This window comes from Pinus tabuliformis, chromosome 1_1, assembly GCF_031772625.1.
Source record: "Pinus tabuliformis cultivar Carrire ecotype Pingquan chromosome 1_1, CPIR1, whole genome shotgun sequence".
Classification (NCBI taxonomy): domain Eukaryota; kingdom Viridiplantae; phylum Streptophyta; class Pinopsida; order Pinales; family Pinaceae; genus Pinus; species Pinus tabuliformis.
Genome location: NC_142297.1, coordinates 494,589,464 through 494,612,223, shown reverse-complemented (window position 1 = coordinate 494,612,223; position 22,760 = coordinate 494,589,464).

Here is a 22,760-nt window from a genome sequence, read left to right as displayed (position 1 = left end):
GCGATTTATCCCATCTGCAAGGCCATGAGGAACAAGCAACAGCCTTAACTTCTTTAATCTCAGAGAATGGTGCACCAAAAATCAAGCCGACAACAACCAAATTTGTCAAAAAACTAGCAGACATCCCAGAAATCTCTTTACCTCCAAGTCTACCAAGGAAAGCTGCTATTTCTCTATCTGAAAGAGGACTGGTTGGTCAATTCACTAGATTGTGGCCCTCCCCCAGAGCGGTTCAGAAGTGGGTGGAGCACAACTGGAGCGCCAATATCCAAGGAAAAATAGCAATAAGATTTTGTGGCAGGGGATATTACACGTTCCTCTTCGAAACCAAAGAAGATCGGAATCTCATATTCAGAAGCGGTCCTTATTTTATGGATTCAAGAGGCCTTTACTTGAATAGATGGTCCCCAGATTTTGATCCAAAAATGGACATCCCTAATACTGTGCCAGTCTAGGTTAGATTGCCTCATCTCCCACTTCACTGTTGGGGAGACGAATCGGTCAAAGCAATAGGAAATGAAGTCAACAAATACATTGACAGATGCAAACCAAAGGACAATATGCATGCCTGTGCCAGGATTTGTGTTGAAGTAGATTTGGGGAAGGGCCTTCCAGAAACAATAAAGATCAAGGTGGATCAGTGGACTCGTATTCAGCAGCTGGACTACGAGCAAATCCCATTCAAATGCAAGGTATGCCATGAATATAGTCATTTTTCTAATAGATACAACAAACTAAAAGAAACTGAAACTTTTGAGAATGTAGAAGCAAATGATGGCACATGGGAACAAGTTAAGAGAAAGAAAACTAACAATAAACAATCAGGTCCAAACCCCAAACAACCCCTCGAAAATGCTGCTGCAATCTCCACTCCTGCCCTCAACATGGCACAACCATTACCCTCATCATCAAATCCTTTTGAATCCTTGGAAGAAGAAGAACCTTCATCCCCTCATTCTCCTTCTCAAGACAAATCTTTAGCTGTCATCCACTCCCCCATACAGAACTTCCCATCCCCTCCTCCCACCATTGACCGAATCCTTACAAGAAACAAAGTCAAAGAATCAAACAACACTTCAGAGTAGCCAAAAAAAGCAGGGAGGAAATCGAATAAAGAGATCAGAGATGAAACAACAGCAAAAGAAATGGCCACAGGTACCCAACAACCAATGGATTCTTACCTAGCTAAACAAAGAGGAAGTGGGGAAAAGCAGAAGGAGAAGATCGGGGCTCTCCAAAAAGCAAGTAATGATTTTGGTCTCTTGGAACAGCAAGGGTTTGGCCTCCTCTCTAAAATCCAATGCAGCCCGAGATATAATTAGGCAAGAACAACTAGATATCTTTTTGATCCAAGAGACCAAAATGACCAATCAAGAATTCCAAAAATTAATGAAAAAACAAAAAAGTTTTGAAGGAACAACTACAGACTCCATAGGAGCTTCAAGAGGTATCAGCACGATATGGAACAAAGGGAAGTGGGAGCTCACTAGTCAAAAACTCAATAACTGGTGGGTTAGAATAGATCTCAAAAATAAAACCACAAATGAAGAGTATACCGTGTTAAACATTTACGCTCCAAATCATTACAGGGACAAAGCACTATGTTGGGATTCAGTCAAAACAGAGGTGCAAGAGTGCCAAAGAAACAAGTTGGTTTTAGGAGGCGATCTAAATTTAATAAGGAACATTGAAGAAAAGATGGGAGGAAAGTATTTCAATGACCCTTCTAGAGCAGCTCTGGAAGAAATTATAGAAGCTCACAAACTCCTGGACATTCCTCCATGTAATGGGAAATTTACTTGGAGCAATAAAAGAGTCGGAACTCAAAACATCAAAGAAATATTGGACAGGATCTTAATTCAAGAGAGTATAGTTGCAGGATTCTCATCCATAAAAAGCAAGATTGTACATGCCACAGCTTCTGACCACAAGCCCGTGGTTTTGATTTTAGACAGGCTTGAGAATTATGGGCTGATCCCTTTTAAATATAATAAAAATTGGGACAACAAGGAGGAGTTTAACAAGATCATAAAGGACAGCTGGGATTTCGAAGTTATAGGTTCCCCTCATTTTGTTTGGGAATCCAAATTAAAAAACTTAAGAGCAACAATTAAAAACTGGGCAAAAGAGAATGCTCTAGCAGAGAAAAACAAAAAATTCGAGCTGCATAAGAATCTAGAAAAATGGAGTCAGGAAAAGGAAAATCAGCAAACAACAGAGCAAGAACATGTCCACGAAAAAGGAATTTTTATGGAACTTTACAGGCAGAATAGGCAAGAGGAGGAGGAATTGAGAAAAAAACCTAGGTGTCTCTGGTTGAAAGCGGGAGATAAAATACTTCCTTTTTTCCCAATAATCTCAAGCTAAGAAGAGCTGGAAGCGAAATTGACAAGATACTAGCCGAAGGGAAGGAAATAAAGGAGAGGGAGGAAATTAAAGAAGCATCTCACAGACATTTCAAATCCCTCATAACAGCAGAGGAACATCCATCAGACAACACTGAATTCCTTCAACAAATTAACTGTAAAATCAGCGATCAGAAAAACAGTGAGCTGGAGAAGGAGGTGACAGAGGAGGAAATAAGAGAAGCAACATGGAGCATGCATCCAGATAAAGCTCCTGGGCCAGATGGCTTCACCATTGCCTTCTACAAGACCCATTGGGACATAATAAAGAAAGACTTTGTAAGAATGGTTAAAAATGTTTAAGAAAAAACAAGATGGGAGAAAAGACTAAAACCTCACATATGGCGCTCATCCCCAAGGAGCCAAACCCCCTCTCTTTTGACCGATACAGACCCATCTCTTTATGTAATGCATCTTATAAAATCATTACAAAAATTCTGGCAAATAGGCTGAAAAAGATTTTGCCCAGCCTCATCTCAGAAAACCAAGGTGGGTTTGTTCCTAAAAGACAGATAACGGACAACGTGATTCTTGTACAGGAAGCCATACATAGCAGTGTGCAAAGAAATGAAAAAGGCATGGTCATCAAGCTGGATATGGCCAACGCATTTGACAGAGTCAGTCATCAGTTCTTAGTGGCAGTTCTTCAAAAGTTTGGAATCTCTATTAAGTTCATCAACATTATAATGGAATGCATATCAAATCCATGGACAACTCCACTGATCAACGGAAGGCCCAACCGTTACTTCCGTAGTACCAGAGGATTGAGGCAAGGTTGCCCTCTCTCCCCTTTCCTTTACATCATTATGGCAGAAACATTAAGCATTCATCTTGAAAGTCAAAGGAAAAAATGGAGATAACTGGCATCAGCATAGCTCGTGGGATTAAAGAAATCAACCATTCTCTCTTTGCAGATGATACCCTTCTAATTGGAGGAGTCTCAAGTATCATTGCCAGGAGATTCAAGAAAATCCTAGAAGCCTTTCTGGCTATCTCAGGGGGGCTGCTTAATAACAAAAAGTGTAGAATTTATACTTGGAATGTCTCACTAAATGTAATGCAAAGGATTTCCCAAATCATGGACATTCTGGTCCAACGGAAATGGAGTCACTTTTCCTACCTCGGGTTACCTCTGGCAAAGGAAGGGGTCAAGTCTGAGATATGGAATAAACAGATATAAAAGATGAGAGAGAAACTCCAAAGCTGGGGGCTGATGTGGTTAAACCTAGCGGGCAGAACTATTCTCATAAAAGATCTTCTATCAGCCCTACCCATCTATCAGTATGCTATAATCTTGGCTCCTGCCAGCATCCATAAACAAATGGAGTTAATCATGAGAGGATTCCTCTAGCAAGGAGGGAAACAAGACACAAAAAAATTCAGCTTGGTTCGCTGGGACCAAGTGACCCTCCCTTTTGAAAAAGGAGGCATCTCCATTAGGATTCCAAGCCTAACAAATAAAGCCTTGGGCTTTAAGCTTGTTTGGCGTATGTTAATTGAGAAAGGTAGCTGGTGGGTCGAGGCGCTCTTAAAGAAATACCTCAATGGTCAGCACTCAAAGATTCTCACCGATTTGATCTCAGAGAGACCATGCACTCAAGCGTGGAAACTCATTAAAAAATTCATCCCTCAAATCAAAAATCATATATCGAAGAGCCCGGGGAATGGGAAAGACACTGCCATATGGACAGACAGAATAATGGGATCTGCTCCACTGAAACAAAGCCAGCAGTATAGAACCTTGAAAGTTTGGATGGATAAAAAAAATATAACCTCTCTCTATGACATCTCAGACTAGGAGCAAAACAGTTGGACTACCTGGAAGGATCTACCTCTTCCAAACAAATTGAAAAATCAGTGCAATGATTTGAAGACCACTCTGGCTAGAGCAACCCCTATAGACAAAATGATCCACGATAGCTATGTTTAGGAACCTAGTAGAGGAAAGTTTACAGTGATGTCTCAATATAAGTTCCTCCAACCTAACAATAATCTTGAGAATTGGAACCTCAGGTCAGCAGTTTGGAAGAACAAGTGTCTTCCAAAAATAAAATTCTTTGCTTGGACCCTCTTAAAAGTAAGATCCTCACTACTGGAAATCTTAGGAAAAGAGGTATACAAGGGCTGTCCATGTGCTTTTTATGCTAGAAGGAGGAGGAAAGTAGTCAACATCTCTTCTTAGATTATGCCATTGCAAGGCACTATTGGCAGCAAATTATAAGTCCCCTGGAGATGACCACTGATATTTTTGACCAGCTCACAACCCTAAACAAGAACTGGGAGAAATACTACCCATATACAAAGCAAAGCAAATCTGCCATTATTCGAATTTGGAAATGTCTCCCATCTGTTCTCTGTTGGCAAATTTGGCTTGCTAGAAACAACTGTATTTTCAAAAGTCAAAAGCCTAACCTAGGACTCATTCTTGTAAAAACGTGGGGGATAGTGGCAGAGATGATTAGTGCTAACACATTGTTCAATGTTGACCAAAATAACTGGCAGAATGAAGAAAAGGAGTGGTATAACAAAATCCATTTGTTATGTTCGGTGAAGAAGAAATTGTCAACAAAGACAGGGGGCAAAAACAGAGACTGGAAGCTTAGGGGAAATCAAATGGAAATTGAAAAGTGGATCCAAAACCAAAAGAAATACACTCTCAGATTTGATGGCACCTCAAAAAACAATCCTCGCAGAGCAGGAGCTGGGGGAATTATCCATGATCAGGAAGGAGAAGTCATCTCCTCTTACAAATGGGGGCTTGGTAACATGTCAAACAATAAAGCAGAGGCGTATAATTTGTTTCTTGGCACATGTATCCTCAATAAACTCTAGGCCAAAGATCCAGTAGTAATCGGCGACTCAGCAATAATCATTGCAGCTATGGAAAAGGGGGGAGAATTCAAAAATCAGGCTCTTAATAGAATCAAACAAAGGATTTTAGAGAACACCAAACATCTGGGAAATATCAAATATAAACATGTCCTGAGAGCCCATAATCATGAGGCCGATTCCCTTGCCAACAAAGCAGTGAATCGGAGGGTCGGGCAAGTAAAAGATCTCCAAAATACATATGAAAAATCAATCCCCTGATTTCCCTTCCACGCTAGATGGGATTAAGTCATATTGTACAGTTAGTCATTTCAGTCAAGCGGCTGCAACACCCCATAGTCAAAAGAAGCAGATGATCGTTCAACTCAGGTCTGACAATATCTTAGATCATCCTCATAGAACAGAGTGGAGAATCCGCAGCAGGAGGGATGATTCGCATAGGATTATGGACTTGGAAAAAACATGTCCAAGGGACTCGCACAAGGTAGGTTCCAGTCAATTCAAAATCAGAAGTGCCCGCACAGGCAAGAGGCACAATGATTTTCGTAGCAAATATAATTTTGAGAATGGTGTCCAGCATCATGAGAAGAGCGTGACCGAGCAAGATTATAAGTAGCAAGGGGCTAGCAGGATTCATCAAAGAAATAGTTTTTGTGATCTTAAGGCCGGGGATCACACTCAGCGTGCAATCTCTCTTTTCATTGTGTCTGGTGCGGATATTTGCAGCTTCCTCACCCGGTAGTATCTCAAACGTGAGTAGATCTTACTGCAGTGTTCTTTGCTGAAGGTGTTTAGGGAGCACTAGGTTCTCTTCTTCCCTCCTGCCCACTGGTAGAGGTATTGCTATCTCTCATATCTGTCTTTGTTATTTTTATGCTAACTCCTGGCATGTCACTATGGTTCAGATTGCACCAAGCGCTACTCAAGTTTATTCAGTGGTGATAATCTGTCTCACGTCGGTTCTCACTTCTTCCTACCCCTAGACTTCCCCTCACCCTCCCTTTTTCTCACTTAGTTTAGTGTCAGGAGTCTCTGTCCCCTCTAATAGACTGATTTTCTCATGTTGTATCTCCTTCTCTTCCATCGGCTATCTCCCCTACAAGCATCTGCTCCAGCCAGCATCTGGAGTATTTCTGCATCTCAAGTTCTCCCTGGCCTCCAGCAGAGTATTGATCAGTTGGAATTACCTAGACACTACCTTCAGAACCTTTGCTCTCTACCCTCCTACCTTTATAAGACCGTAGGTCAAGCATCGATTCAAGCACAAGGTGACAGTTCCTCTAGCATCAAAAGTGTCTGATAACCCATTGGACCGGATTGAGACCAACAACAGTTGTGCACTCTGCAAGGCACATTGCTTCATGATAGGATGATCTATCAAATACTTCAATGAACTTAAGGCTGAAGTTGAGTCCGAAAACAAATCCAAGAAAAATAAATTTGAGAAGCAGAAAGCTGAAATTGAAGGGCTCAAAGAGAAATTCCACCATCTAGAAGAAGCAGTAAGTTACATCAGGACTCTGAACCAAAGCGAGCAAGGTGAAGCATCAACCAAGCTTAGTGACAAGAAATATCAGCCTCCAGATGACTCTGTTAATCAATTCTAGTGATTCCTTAGATAACTATCCATGCAATGTAAATTTTGCTTTCTATTAGGCCAGTTCCACCGACAATATAGTCGGTATGTTTTTCAACTTTCAAGAAGCATGAACAGTGAATTGCAAAATGGGACTGTGTTTCCATATTGCTCCAAATCCACTGAGTTCCTCTCTCCATATGTACTGGGACATAGTCCCACTTTCGATGTTTTATAATATATAACTATCTGATCTTGTTAAAAAAAAAAAAAAACATAACATTAATTAAAAAAAAAAGTTAAAAATAACATAAATTTATTATTTTTAATATTTTCAAAAAAATTTGAAAATTTTGTCGGAAGGTTTAGATTTAGTGGTTTGAGGGAGTAGTTTTTCATCTCAAGTAAGGTTCAATTTCCATGAGAGTTTCCACTTTGATGTTTCCAGAAATTTAATTTATATATTGTGTTAGTTATATATTATTTGCAATTTCATTTTGCTTTATAAATCAATTAAAAGGAAAAATTAAAACTTCGTGAATTTTATTTATATTGAAAACATTTATAATGTGTCACTTAGGTTTAGGGTAACATAACATTAATAAAAAAAAGGTTATAAATAATTAAATTTATTATTTTTAAAATTTTTAAGAACTTTGAAATTTTTGTCCAAAGGGTTGGATTTAGTGGTCTAAGGGAGTAGTTTTTCATCTTGTGTAAGGTTCAATTTCCATTAGAGTTTCCTTAAAGTAGTAAAAATTTATTGAAATCGTAGTAAAAAATGAAAACTTTGAAAATTTTACATTCAAAAAATTATTTAAATACAATTTAATTGCGCAGAGGTGCTCAGTCAAAGATATGTAGATGTTGACATTTTTTAAATTCAATTGTTTTATATTTTTTATTATTTTTAAAAATAAAATTACGAATAATATATATATAAACATATAAAGCACTTATAAATTACTACTTATTTTATCATAGAAATTAAAATAATGATCCCATAACCATAACCATAACTCGTTTCAAAATGAAAATATATCATAAATATTTTATTTTAATTTAATTTTATAATATTTTTTAAATTAAAAATATTACTTACAATATAACACCATTATTAACCATGATATTCACCCTCATTTTATCATGGATATTATAAACCTATAAATAGGCTTCATTACAATACCAGGGAATTACGAGGGCTTATCAATACCACTTGCTCAAAAACCATAACTCTACTTTTTTTTTTTGTCAGTTTGGCATTGGTCAGGCTACATCATGGTCATGTCCAAGAATAACACTCAAATAGGGTGGGGAATTGAACATCTATGAGTGCTTCAACAAAATCTATCCAACACCCCTTGGACGAAACTAAAACCCTTTTCAAGATCAAAATGTTTTATTTTAATTTTATTTAGTAACATTTTTAAATTAAATCTAAAAGAAAAAAGTTATGGGAGAGATGTTGTGGTGTAACTGTTTGTAAACATTTACATGTGAGCTCAATTAAAAAATAATAAATGGTTAAAGACAATTTCCCTAAAAAGTGAACAATGTGTAAAGATATTGTAATGTCCTCTAAAATGTAAAGATATTGTAGTGTTCTCTAAAATGTAACATACATCTGTCCCTTCAACAAATTTTTTTTCAAGGTACCAATAAATGGTTAAAAGTAATTTCCTTGAGAAGCGACCAATGTGTAAAGATATGGTAATGTCCTCTAAAATGTAACATACATCATTCCCTTCAAAAAAAAAAAAAATCAAGGTACCTCTTTCATTCCTGAATTATGTATTTAATCGATATAGGAAAATTTAACACCATAATGCTTTACCACAAATTCCCTAAGTTTTGTCTCTTGTTAATTAAAATGTGCCACTCCAATTTAAGAGTTGTAATTCTGAGCCTATGGGTTACTGACATCCTGGGTAATGTATTTCCTTACACATTCAGGTGATTAACCATGTTATTAGTCTATGGTTGAGGGAAATATCCCCATCCTCCCTACTAACAACCATACATCCTAAAGGTTAGGGAAAATCATACTTCCCTTGGGTATGGCTATTATGGAGCACATTACACACACCTTATACCCTATGTTAATAACCTAAATCTTATCTTCAGGTTCTAACTAAGAAATGAAATATATTGTAACCATGGTATCACACCATACTTCCAAACCTTAATGTGACCCCATACACTCTATACTATTTTTCCTTGGCATTCTGGCTACCCTCTCATACATCTCCTCGTTGTTCATTGTCACATGTAGATCACATGACCATAGTGGTAGTGTTTGGATTGATGGAGATCTGCAGATGGTGGAGTTGGAAGGTGGGACATCAATGACTTAGATCAACTCTTCTAACCCTAAATCATTGGTAACCCTACATGCTTGATCATTTCACTCATTTTTGTTGTTTATTATTCCTCCTATCAGCAAGAATGCGTCTCATTCGGCTCCTCCTCAACACTTGACCCTCGGTGTTAGCACAGATGCCATGTTAATCTATGGAAATGACACTTCTCCAGGTATATGTATTCACTGTGTTATTTCAGCGTTCAGTGGTTTTTTTGTTTTTGTTTTCATGAACCACTTATCATATTTAAACCTTTTCTCTTGCTTGTTGCAGGTTCTTCTTAGAATGATGGTGAGTTTTTTCCCTCGTCTCTAATAGAAACGCAAAGCTCCATAGGTGAGCTCTGTCACAATGTTTCCATGGTGGAATGATTTTCTCTCGGCTTCAATTCCCTTTGCAGCCACTATTTTATTTTGTTTCCCTTTACGAGTTTCGTTTCTTTTAAGTGCTAATGCATTGGCATCTCATGCAGGGAACACAGTAACCACCAGGGTCATCGATGCAGGTTCTTGGCTGCCAGGTTACTCACTTGGTTTTCGACTGTGTTTCTCTACTTTACCGGGTATGTCGTTCATAGCTTATATTGTTGGGGAAATGAAGGGGTTTTCTTTTTTGATGCACAAACTAGTTTATAACGACTCAACGTTAATATTTATTGAGGGGTTCCATTCCTAATTTTCTCCATATACAATTCGTTTTCCCATTACTGAGTCTAAGAACATGAAGAATATTGGTTAATTCATTCTACTGGCCCAACCCCTACACCTCACTTATTTATTTATGGGTGAACTATGCCCAGGAATGTTAAACTCATTTTGGTGAATTTTTTTGGGTCTCTCCTCGACTAAGTTTCCCCTTCACACCTCTTTGGTGTCGCTATGTTTGTAAAGTCCCACCCTTATAAGCTACTATTATTTCACTGAGAAATTGTTTCTTTTTCTCTCACAATGAAGCCGTGCTTCAAGTCGCAGTTCGCCACTTTTCTACACAACTCGATTTGGGAAATCCAAGCTAAAAGGGTAACCATCCTATAGCATGTGCAAACAGGGTTAAACTCCCTTATCTGTTTGTTTCCCACAACACACTTAGAGAGTCTTCCCCCTTATTGCATTGAAAGAATTCATGGGCTTCTATGTGGATTTGTTTTCAAATATCTTGTAGTTAAGGTAACTTTTGTTGAAAGGGTTTCTACTAGCATGTCCTAAATTTTCTTACGTTCTAGTTAATTGCTAGAGGGATTTTCCCCTACTCATAACCCTCATTCATTCACGTCTATTTTCCATGGGTGCGCAAGTGAATTATCTAGTTCGAGCTTGTTTTAACTTCTGGCTTCTCTACTAAGAGAGACACTTCTAGACTTCTACAATCTTCCTCTTGGGGCTAGACTAATTCATTATTGGATGGGTACGACTGTGATAATTCCAATGTACCGCTATGTATGGTATAATTATTTTAGCTAAGGTTTGTTGGGTTGTTTCCTACTATTTTAATTCAATGAAAGATGTGTAAATGTATATAAAAACTATGTATGAACTTTGTCAGTTCGAGGGGTATTTACATTTTGACATGAATTTTTGTGATTGTTTATATCCATGGCACCTAGTTTTATGGTAATAGAACAGGGAATACAAAGTTCGAGTTATGAATGCTACTTCACATTTACGTTGCTCATTATGTTCTCAAGTTCAATTTCTATTACTTAATACATATGTTGTCTCGAAGCATTTGTGTCAAGATTACGAGATATATATATATATATATATATGTATATATATATATGTATATATATATATATGTATATATATATATATATGTATATATACACATATATATATACACATATATATACACATATATATAGATATATATGTGTGTATATATATATATATATATCATCAAGTTCAATGAGTCCTCATATTAATACAATACTGTAACAACCCTGGTGAAAATTTCATGTAAAAAAATATATAAATACCACAAATGATGGGACACATATTCCAAGTTGAATGGCGCGCAAGGCATCCTAGTGTGTGTTCATTTGGTTGTTTATGGCTAAGGAAATTGGCAAAGGAAATGGCTAAGGCATTAAAGAGGCAAAAGGTATTTTGGCACATTTATTTATGAAAATAATGGAAATTAGGAGAAAAGGAAAGTGAACGGTCACAGGTTGCAAGTGAGGAGGAAATTGAAGGAAAATAATGTAAAATGAAGAAAATAAAGGCCTCATTAATAAAAAGGCTTCTAAGGATCAGTGGGCAAGACTTGGTCAGTTCAGTTTTAGAGCTCTCTCATTGTTCTCTCTCTCTCTCTCATACTCTTGGACACTTAGATTTTTCTTGGAGCACTTTGGCATTGGATCAAGAAAGGAAAAGAAGGCAAGAGGAAGCAAAGATCAAGCAGGGAAAGGTAGGATCAAGCAGCTACAACAAGCTTCATTGCAAGTATCAACTTGCATGTGTATTTTCCTTGCTAGATTTGGTATGCATGAGATTGCATGTGTTTCTTTTCTGCCATGGCGTGGGTTTTGCCAAGTGTGACAATATTTTCTACCCAACCTTGCCATTTCCTGATAGGTTTGATGAGATGGGTTCTCTCATGCGTTTTGTGGGGGATGGCCAGATTGCATTCGAAGTTGAGTGGGGTGGATCTCCAAATTGACAAACACATGGTGGTAGTGGTCCTTGAATCAGACTAAGGATGCACGAAGCCATTGGCCTAATAATCGTTGAACCGGACTGTGGGTCGCAGTAAAGCCAGATTGTGTGCCTCGGTGGGCCGAGGAATCCTTGCCGGTGAATGTCAGGATATACGGTAAAGCCAAGGGGTGGATTTTCTCTCCATTGGGCCTAGTGATTCCAGGATGGAATGCACGGTAAAGCTTGGAGAGTATGTCTCAGTGTAGGGCCTAGTGATCCTGGATCAGATTGCGGATGCATGGTAAATCCTGAGAGACTAGGAGGCACTCAAATTCCTCACGGTGTAGGCGGAGAACTCTGATGGCATCCATATTGATTGGTGTTTTTGATGTGTTCTATGAGTCCCACATTCATGCTTGGAATATGACACAGGGGTGATTGGCTGAAGAGAAACTTGGCTTGAACAATATATATATATATATATATATATATATATATATATATATATATATATATATATATGGATTTTGATGGTTCACATTTTCATTGTATTTCTGTTCCTATTATGTCAGTTATATGTACATTTTATGGCAGCAACTATGTTTGGCTCTTAGCATGTTTTTACTTGTGTTTGAATGGATATTGTATTTATGACCCAATAAGTGATAAGGCAGCAAAAGACATGAGGAAACAATGGTTCACAGAGATTCTTAGATAAGTATGAGATCCTTACTCTTAATTCTGTTATTTACACCTGTAGGTTACATGTTGATGATATGTTTGACGAAATGCTTGTCATGGCTAGTAGGGGTATAGTTATGATTTTTCTCATATTATTGCTTTTGCATATTTTTTTCGTTATATCCTTACCAATTATAAATGATAATTCCATTCTGGGCAGTCTCCCGGGCTCTGGGTCGAAAAAGGTGGCTCAAATCCCAAAATGCTAGCATTAGTGCTGAGACTAACTCACCTGGGAAGTGTCTGGGAAGCATTATAAAGCATCTCAGAAGTGTCTGGGGAGCGTTAGTCCTAAAACTAACTCTCCTGGGCAGTGTCTAGGGAGCGTTACCATGTCCTTAAGTCTCTCAAACAGCTGTAGGACCCAAGGACCAGCAGTTTGAGTGGCTGACTTGTCTTCTGAAGGTTATGTGGATGATGTTGGATGATTATTTGTGATGTTCCATAGATTCCATTTCCTTAAAGTCACCAAGGAGGTTGAATCTTATCATAGTGGCCTCTTATCGCATGTTTACCCTAGTTGGCCGGTTGCTTGGGTAGATGTGGGAGGAGGGTATTACAGAGTGGTATCAGAGCATGGTTCAACTCTCGGACTGAATGGGTTGAATGTGTGTTGGTCATGCATGCATGTCAGTTGCATGTGTGTCTCTTAAACTTATATACGTGTTGCATTGGCTTGATGATTGACTATGGTTGTAGTATGGTTGTTATGAAAAAATTGATGTTGATTTCGTGAAATGTATTGGTCATGCGTATGTGACTAGTTGCATATGGATTATATGTCACATACATGTTGATTTCATGATACCTACTTACATCCTTGTATGCTAGGTTACATTTTTTAATAGTTTTATTGCGTGCACTAGTCTTGTAGGTTGATTACAAGAAATGATCGATTATGTTAGACTACATGTGGTTATGCATATTGGTAGTTGGTTTAGCATTTCTTATGCATATTGTTGGTTGCATGTGGAAATGTGTACAGTGGAGTAATGGTTATTGTCATGCATGAAGCCATGATTTTTGTAGTTGATATGGTCACGCATTGATGATTAAACTTTAGCTAGAAGGATGTGTATATGGTTTTGTACTTATGTGTTATATGTCTATATGCAGTTGTTATGCATGTATGGTATTGGTTATAATTATGCACGAATAGTAGGACAAATATGCCTTGTGAAGTCATTGTATGCAATTTAGGTCATCATGGTGCTAGTGGTATGTCATGATGCTAATGTGTTGAATGAGGTAAAGCAGGAGATGTAGATCATCAAAGTGAAGTTGCAGGATTTGACCTCCAGGCGATCGCATGTCGTCATATAGGTTTGCATGTTGGGCATGTAGGTATGTATGTTAAGGATTTTTATATGCATTAGGTTTATGTACATGTATTTTGATGTTATGGTTATGTTCATGATAGATGTTGGTTGATTAGTGTAGTTATATGCACGTGCAGGATACTCAAGAATGATAGTAACCTATAGTTGTATGCATTTCTATTGTTGTTTTATATTAGATAACCTGATGATTATGTTATATGTTGTTGATAAGTATGTTATATGTTAACTTTTTGATTTTTATATTATAGTTAGCCGACGATTCTATTTTATGTTGTTGATGAGCATGATAGATAGCTTAGTGTTGTTATGTGCTATTAACTTGATGATTAGAGTTATTTCATTGAGATATTGATGTCGTAATTTGGATTGGTCATATGTGTGATGGTTATGTTCATTGCATTGAAGATCTTAATGTTATATGTATTGTGTTAGCCTTGTTTGACCTATGCAGATGGTTACGGTTGCTATACTCAGGTATGAGCTAACATAATTGTGATATCGTGTCGTACTAATCTACACTGATCGTATCTATGTGATTGTTGTGCATGAACGAAAAATGTTTATGAGCTTATAACATGAACATGTTAGTTAGTTACTGCTATGGGTATCATGATTTATGTTTGAACTGATATGTTGTGAAGTTATATTATGATAATATGGATTGATTGTGTAGACAAGATAGTCTCCCCTAATATACATTAAGGTATGAGTTTTCTTATGTCGTATATTTGGTGCTTGGTTGTTTGATCATGACATCTATTTGGTGTTTGGGTGATTGGTGCCTAGTTGATTTATTTAACATGGTATGATTGTAAGTGGTTCAATGATTGATGAATTGCTTAATATGAGTATGTGTTCCAATGATTGTGTTTTAAGATGACTGTTGAGACAATTGAAATGTACTTGAGTGTAGTAGGTGAGAGATGATTGTTAGTTTTGCTAAATTTTGATTTCAAATTGATAAATATGATTGTCTTGATATTTGGAACATATGGTTTACATGTGTGAGAAGTTGGAGGAAACATGTTTGGCATTAGTATAACAAGGTAATAATTGATTTTCTTACATAACTAACAAATGGGTGATGTGATAACACATAGTAAGCCTCGATTCCAACAAGGTAAAAAGGTGAAAGAAAGGATTTTGGCAGGAATTACTTTGGCTATGTTTGGAAGCCCTAATTTCGAACGAATGTGTGCTTTGCATACAGGGAGTCTTCTTAACCTTGATTTTGTTTGAGATTATGTGGATATGTGCTAGATTCATGAAAATGTACTTGACATGTATATTAGCTAGTCTTTAGTTACAAGAGGATATGTCAAAGGATTGGAGTCCCTTGAGAGATGTCGCGGATGTGTTCAGTTGCAAGCAACATGCTTGGCACAAAAAGATGAGGTAACTGGTGTATTGTTATGCTTATTTATACATTGACAATTATGTGTTAATGATAGTATAATGCAGGGAGTTCCATGGAAAGAGAGATTGCCATGAATCTTGAAGAAGGCTCAGGTTGATCTTTCCCTTGGATGCACTGGGAACCATGGGGATTGAGTCATGGTGTTTGTTTCTAGTCTTGTGCTTTTGGTATTTTATGATTTTTTGAGCTTGATTTGCGGTTTTGTTTATGTTTGGTGCAAGGCCTTGCCACTTTTGTTGTGGTGTCGTATTGTTGTTATTGGTTTTCATGATTTTCTTCTTGTTTGTTTCTTGGCTTGCCTTTTATGTTTTAAGTCTGGGGAATTGGTTGGGAAAGAGGAAATTTAATGTAAGCTCGAGGAGCATTGTGTGGTACTCGAAAGGTAATGTAAGATTCAAATGAAGTTATGTGCATGAGTAAGCACAGTGGAAGGTAAGGCTATGATATTTGGTTAGATTGGCTAGGTCCATTGTGGTAAATGGATAGTAGCAGTATAGTCATGAGAAGGTAATAGGAAAAGGTAAAGTAAATGGATTTGAGGCATCATATGCCTTGGCTATGTTGGGAATTGTTGTTCTCAATGTTGCGCATGTGTTGCATAAATAAGGAAGTTCTCTTAACCTAGACCTTATGTTATCTGGTAATTATTTTATGATCATGATTTTGTGATGTTTATATACGTATACAGAATATATATGTATGAATGTCGTTGTCTGACATGACCATGATTGTTTTATGATAATGATTATATATGCATGTATGTATGCATGTATGTATGTTATTTCCCAACAGGATCATGATTGTTTTATGCTAATGTTTATATATGTATGTATGTATCCATGTATCTATTGTATTGTCTGACAGGGTTGTTAGGGATGATTATTGTGGAGGAATGATTGCTTATGCAAGATAATGACATGAAGAGGTTCCTGGTCTTATGTAACGACAAATATACGAGGTTAGTATCATGTGGATATGATTTGGTATTGTATACTTGTATTATGTCTATGTTTATGTTATTACAGGTAATGTTGAAGGATACATCAGCCAAGTGAAAGCAGTGTGGTCTGCATCATGCTAGGATAAGCATGGATAAGGCATGGGAAGCAAGGTTTCTTGGTAAGGACAATGTGGTTTTGGATATGTGGTACTACTGTTGTGCATATATGGTATATGTTGTACATGTTTCATATATGATGTGTGCACATGTGGTGTTGTGAATACATAGCATGTGTACATGTTATTTATGCAATGTTATTTATAGGATGGTACAAATAGGGTTGTGTGAATATTGCATATGGGGTGTTGTATACATATTGTACTGTCTTCATGATGTATATGCAGCGTGTGTGTATATGGTGCTTTGTGCATGTTGGATATGCAGTGCTGTGTAGGGATGATGCTATGTACATGTGGTGTTGCGTGCATGTTGTACATATGGTGCTATGTACATATGGTATTGTGTTCATGGTTGTACAAGTGGTGTTGTGAGCATGTGGTGTCGTGTACATGTTGTATATAAGGTGCTATGAGCATGCGGTGCTGTGTACATGTTGTGCATGTGATGCTATGTACATATGGTGTCGTGTACACATCGTGCGTGTGGTAATGTGTACATGTGGTATTGTGTACAAGTTTTATAGTGGTGTGGTGTACATGTGGCATTGTGTACACCTTGTGCAGGTGGCGTCATGTACATGTGATGGTGTGCACATGTTGTGCAGGTGGTGTAGTGTACAGGTGGTATTGTGTACATGTTGTACATATGGTAGTGGTGCACGTGTCGTATTGTGTGCATGTCATACATGTTGTATTGAGGGCATGTGGTATTATGTATGTGCATCATGTAATCATGGTATTGCGGGTGTACTCGTTGTGTGGTACTTTGTGTAGGTACATGTATTGGGTGGCATTTCACATTGAGTATAGATGGATGCATTGTATGGTATATACTGGGTGTAGGTGTATGTGTTTTATGTCAAGTGCAGATTCATGTATTGCATGGTACGGTATGTCGTGTGGTTGTATGTGTGTGATGCACACTATGTGTCTATGCACATGGTTGAGGAGAAGGCACTAGGTGTTTTTCATGTGTAGAAACTAATTTTGAGTGCGTATGGAATAAAGAACAAAGGAAGAAGTAAGGATCCATGAAGGATAGGTATTGGTATTGTATTTTAGTTTTATTATGCATGTGATTTATGATTATGGTATATAATGCTTACATGTGAATTATGATTCTAGTTTATGATCTATGATTCTGGTTTATGATGGTTACATGTGATTTATGATTTTGATCTATGATGGTTGTGTTTTGAGCTAACCTAATGTGATATCTTTATATATGATGACTTGGTAAAATATGCTAGTTTGACTTGTTGTGATAAGAAGCGAACATGATTGCAAGTGTACCTTATTGATGAACTACCAATGAGGTATGATTTGAAGTTATTTCAATTTATTTTGAATCTAATGGAAGTTATGTTCTTGGTACAGGAAGTATGAACATGCCTAGTTGGGTGGTTGAAATTGACTACAAGAATTAGCAGCAACATCAAAGGAATTGAAACATGCAGTAGTATGCTAGTAAAGCACTCTAGGCGCAGGGCAATTGTGGGGCACTAGTACCCAATAGTTTCCATTTATTTCCATGAGCATGCTATGACAAGTATGATGTGTTGAGGTAGGTATATGCCTTGGTTTTGTATCTTCCGATGCGAGGAAGCCTTGCCAAGGGATGGACTTCCTGGGATGGGGGTGCTAGTGGAACTTGGAAGGTGAGTGACTGCATGGAAGGGGTGATTAGATTCCCAAGGGAATGTGTAGCAGAGGAGGGAAGGTCACAGATGGATTTGTTTCGGTCATTAGCATTGCCATATGGAATCAGATGCACATTGAGAGTGTGCCCTGGAACAATGAGTCAGTAACTATTCGCTGAGAGGACAAGTGGCGCAAGATTATAGCTCTGGACATTCGATGCAGATTTGAATTTGTAGTAGATTCTGGACTTCCTGGGAAGGAGGTGGATCCTAGTATTACTTTGAGGGTGGAGGTGTGTGCCTCTGGATTCCCTTGTTGCAGATTCATATTATTTTATTGCTGGTTGAGAAAATGTACATATGTGTATATGTATATGTGATTATTGCAAATACCATAATGAGCTATCTTATAAAGCTCCAGTATGTGGTATGTTGTCATGATGTTTTGATTTTGAGTCGATATTTCATTGTAAATACTACAACGAGCTTTGTTATAAAGCTCCATGGGCAGTATATTTTGTTTTCAGCAGTCATGTTGGTTATAGTTGTCATTGAACACCGAGGACAGTGTTACCCCAAGGGGGAGGGTTCTATAACAACCCTGGTGAAAATTCCATGTAAATATATATATCTATATCTATATATATATATCTATCTATCTATCTATCTATCTATCTATCTATCTATCTATCTATATATATATATATATATATATATATATATATATATATATATATATAAATCTATATATATATAAATACCACGGATGATGGGACACATATTCCAACTTGAATGGTGGGCAAGACATCTTAGTGTGTGTTCATTTGGTTGTTTATGGCTAAGGAAATTGGCAAAGGCATTAAAGAGGCAAAAGGGTGTTTTGGCACATTTCTTTATGAAAATAATGGAAATTAGGAGAAAAGGAAGGTGAAAGGTCACAGGTTGCATGTGAGGAGGAAATTGAAGGAAAATAATGGAAAATGAAGAAAATAGAGGCCTCATTAATAAAAAGGCTTCTAAGAATTAGTGGGCAAGACCTGGTCAGTTCAGTTTTAGAGCTCTCTCATTATTCTCTCTCTCTCATACTCTTGGACACTTAGAGTTTTCTTGGAGCATTTTGGCATTGGAGCAAGAAAGGAAAAGAAGGCAAGAGGAAGCAAAGATCAAGCAGGGAAAGGCAAGATCAAGCAGCTACAACAAGCTTCATTGCAGGTATCAACTTGCATGTGTATTTTCCTTGCTAGATTTGGCATGCATGGGATTGCATGTGTTTCTTTTCTACCATGGCATGGGTTTTTCTAGGTGTAACAATATTTTCAACCCAGCCTTGCCATTTCCTAATAGCTTTGATGAGATGGGTTCTCTCATGCATTTTGTGGGGGACGGACGGATTGGATTCGAAGATGAGTGGGGTGGATTTCCGAATTGACAGACACATGGTGGTAGTGGTCCCTGAACCAGACTGAGGATGCACGAAGTCACTAGCCTAGTAACCCGTAAACTGGACTGTGGGTTGCACTAAAGCTAGATTGTGTGCCTCGATGGGCCTAGGAATCCTTGTTGATGAATGTCGGGATATATGGTAAAGCCAAGAGATGGATTTTCTCTTCATTGGGCCTAGTGATTTCAGGATGGAATGCACGGTAAATCCTGGAGAGTGTGTCTTGGTGTAGGGCCTAGTGATCCCTGGATCAGACTGCGGATGCATGGTAAAGCCTTAGAGACTAGGAAGCACTCAAATTCCTCACGGTGTAGGTGGAGAAGTCTAGTGGCATCCATATTGATTGGTGTTTTTGATGTGTTCTATGAGTCCCACATTCATGCTTAGAATATGGCATGGGGGATATTGGCCGAAGAGAAACTTGGCTCAGCCAATCTATGGTCAGGTGGAATGTGGTACTCCCATCACTAGTTGGTTCATTGCATTTATTAATGAGAAATTCATTCCCTTGATTTTCATGTACAATTGTATTGATATATATATATATGGATTTTGATGGCTGATATGTCCATTGTATTTTTGTTCCTATTATGTCAGTTATATGTACATTTTATGGCAGCAACTATGTTTGGCTCTCAGCATGTTTTTACTTATGTTTGAATGGATATTGTATTTATGACCCAATAAGTGATAAGGAAACAAAAGCCGCGAGGAAACAATGGTTCATAGCGATTCTTAGATAAGTATGAGATCCCTACTCTTAATTATGTTATTTACACCTGTAGGTTACATATTGATGATATGTTTGACGAAATGCTTGTCATGGCTAGTAGGGGTCTGGTTATGATTTTGTTCATATTATAGCTTTTGCATCCATGTTTCCTTGTATCCTTACCAATTATAAATGATCATTCCATTCTATGTAGTGTCCTGAGCTCTGGGCTGAAAATGCTATCATTAGTGTTGAGACTAACTCACTTGGCTAGCATCTGGGAAGCATTATAAAGCATCCCTACAGTGTCTGGGGAGCATTAGTCTTGAAACCAACTCGTCTAGGCAGTGTCTAGGGAGCATTACCCTGCCCTTAAGTCTCTCAAACAACTGTAGGACCCAAGGGCAGACAGTCTTAGTGGCTGACTTGTCTTCTGAAGGTTATGTGGATGATTTTGGATGACTTTTTGTGATGTTCCGTAGATTCCATTTCCTTAAAGTCACCAAAGAGGTTGAATCTTATCATAGTGGCCTCTTGTCGCATGTTTACCCTGGCTGGCCGGTTGCTTGGGTAGATGTGGGAGGAGGGTGTTACCGTTATGTACAGTATAATTATTTTAGCTAAGGTTTTTTGGGTTGTTTCCTACTCTTTTAATTTAATGAAAGCTGTGTAAATGTATATAAACACTATGTATGAACTTTATCAGTTCAAGGGGTATTTACATTTTCACATGAATTTTTTCGATTGTTTATATCCATGACACCCGGTTTTATGGTAATAGAACATGGAATACAAAGTTCGAGTTATGAATGATACTTCACATTTATGTTGCTCATTATGTTCCTAGGATCAATTTATGTTACTTAATACATATGTTGTCTTGAAGCATTTGTGTCAAGCTTAGGATATATATATATATATATATATATATATATATATATATATATATATATATATATATATTGTCAAGTTCAATGAGCCCTCATATTGATACAATACTTACGATATACTAGCGCCCTTATTGCTACCAAATCGAAATGCATTCTTTGTAATTATGGATCAACTACTAAATGGTTTTATTTAAGAGTTCCATGTATGTGATACAAGCTCCAATTACAGTTTTATCTCTTACTTAAAGAATTTGTAAAACAAACATTTATGGATCTCAATGTAGTGATAAATTACGTATGAATTTGCTAAATATATTTCTGTTCTTTTTAATTCTAGAATTATGATGCTTCGTTTATCCCTAGTTTTTTTCCTTCAGATTCCACATCGAAATATTTCAGTAGTGCCAGAAACACACACACACACATATATATAGATATACATACATACATATATATACACACACACACACACACACACACTCTTTATTAAATTCAATAGATCGATTCTACCTTTGTAAATATTAATCTACCCTTTTTTTTTAACAAGAAAGATTGAACTTTATTTATAGAAAAAGGGTGGGCCGAAGCCTAACACCACTATTACATTATGCATCAACCATTAATTTCAGGCAACTCAGTCTCAACAGAGCCCGAAAAGATCCATTGGCCATTCAATGAAGAACTAGTTTAAATACTCTGGCATGGCTGCAAAATCCTTGGTCAATGCGCAGAAGGCCACAAAAGCAAAGAAAGACAACATATCCAGTTCTGATTCTCTCTAGAGGGATAAGGAGATTCCTCTGTTCTTGAAAAATTTCTAAACATCTTCATTATCTAGTTGATTAGATGAATGAGAGCAAAGAGATAACATGGTTTGATTCTGATTTTGTTGCTGGTGCAGATAAGACTGAGCGCTGCCATCCTAAGTAATTGCAAATTTTCTGGGCATCCTCATTGTCTCATTGATTGAATGAGCGTGAGGTGAGATAGCATGGTTTAATCACTGCCAACATAAGTAAATACAGAAAGAACTTTACTACATGCGAGCTACAAGAAACGTGCTCAGTGTCTTTAAGAGAAATAAGGTAATGTGTTATGTGTCTTTAAGAGAAATGTTGTTGAGGTATGGGCAAGCCATACAGGTGATGCCATAGTGTATATTGAACAACCTATGAGTATTGTTTCAGGCCATAGTAGATGAGCTTCAAGGCTCTGCAAAAGAGTCAATGGAATGATGCGATATCTGCAATATGCCAAGTCGAACTATTTATTAAAGAGTCAATGGAATGTTGTGATCTTTGTAATATGCCAAAACGATCTGAGACTCCAAAACGAACTATTTATTAAAATAGGCCAATATTATAGAGTGGATGCCACAACATGAGATCAACAAGAGTATAGACTGAAGCCTGCGCTAGAATTCGGGTGATCGTGGTAACAACAGATTCAGGAGATATTTCCACCAGCGATTGTTCCTGCTCAGGTCGGAGATATATGTTAAGGTATTAGGTGTCATTCTGTTGCTTCATTGTTCTTTGACATGGCACCTTGGGCTAAGAGGTAACCCATTTTTGCCCTTATATTGGCTTCCTTGTTTAAGCTTCGGAGGACATGGTAGAATGCAGTGGTAGTGAAGTTCTGCAACACTTTCCTT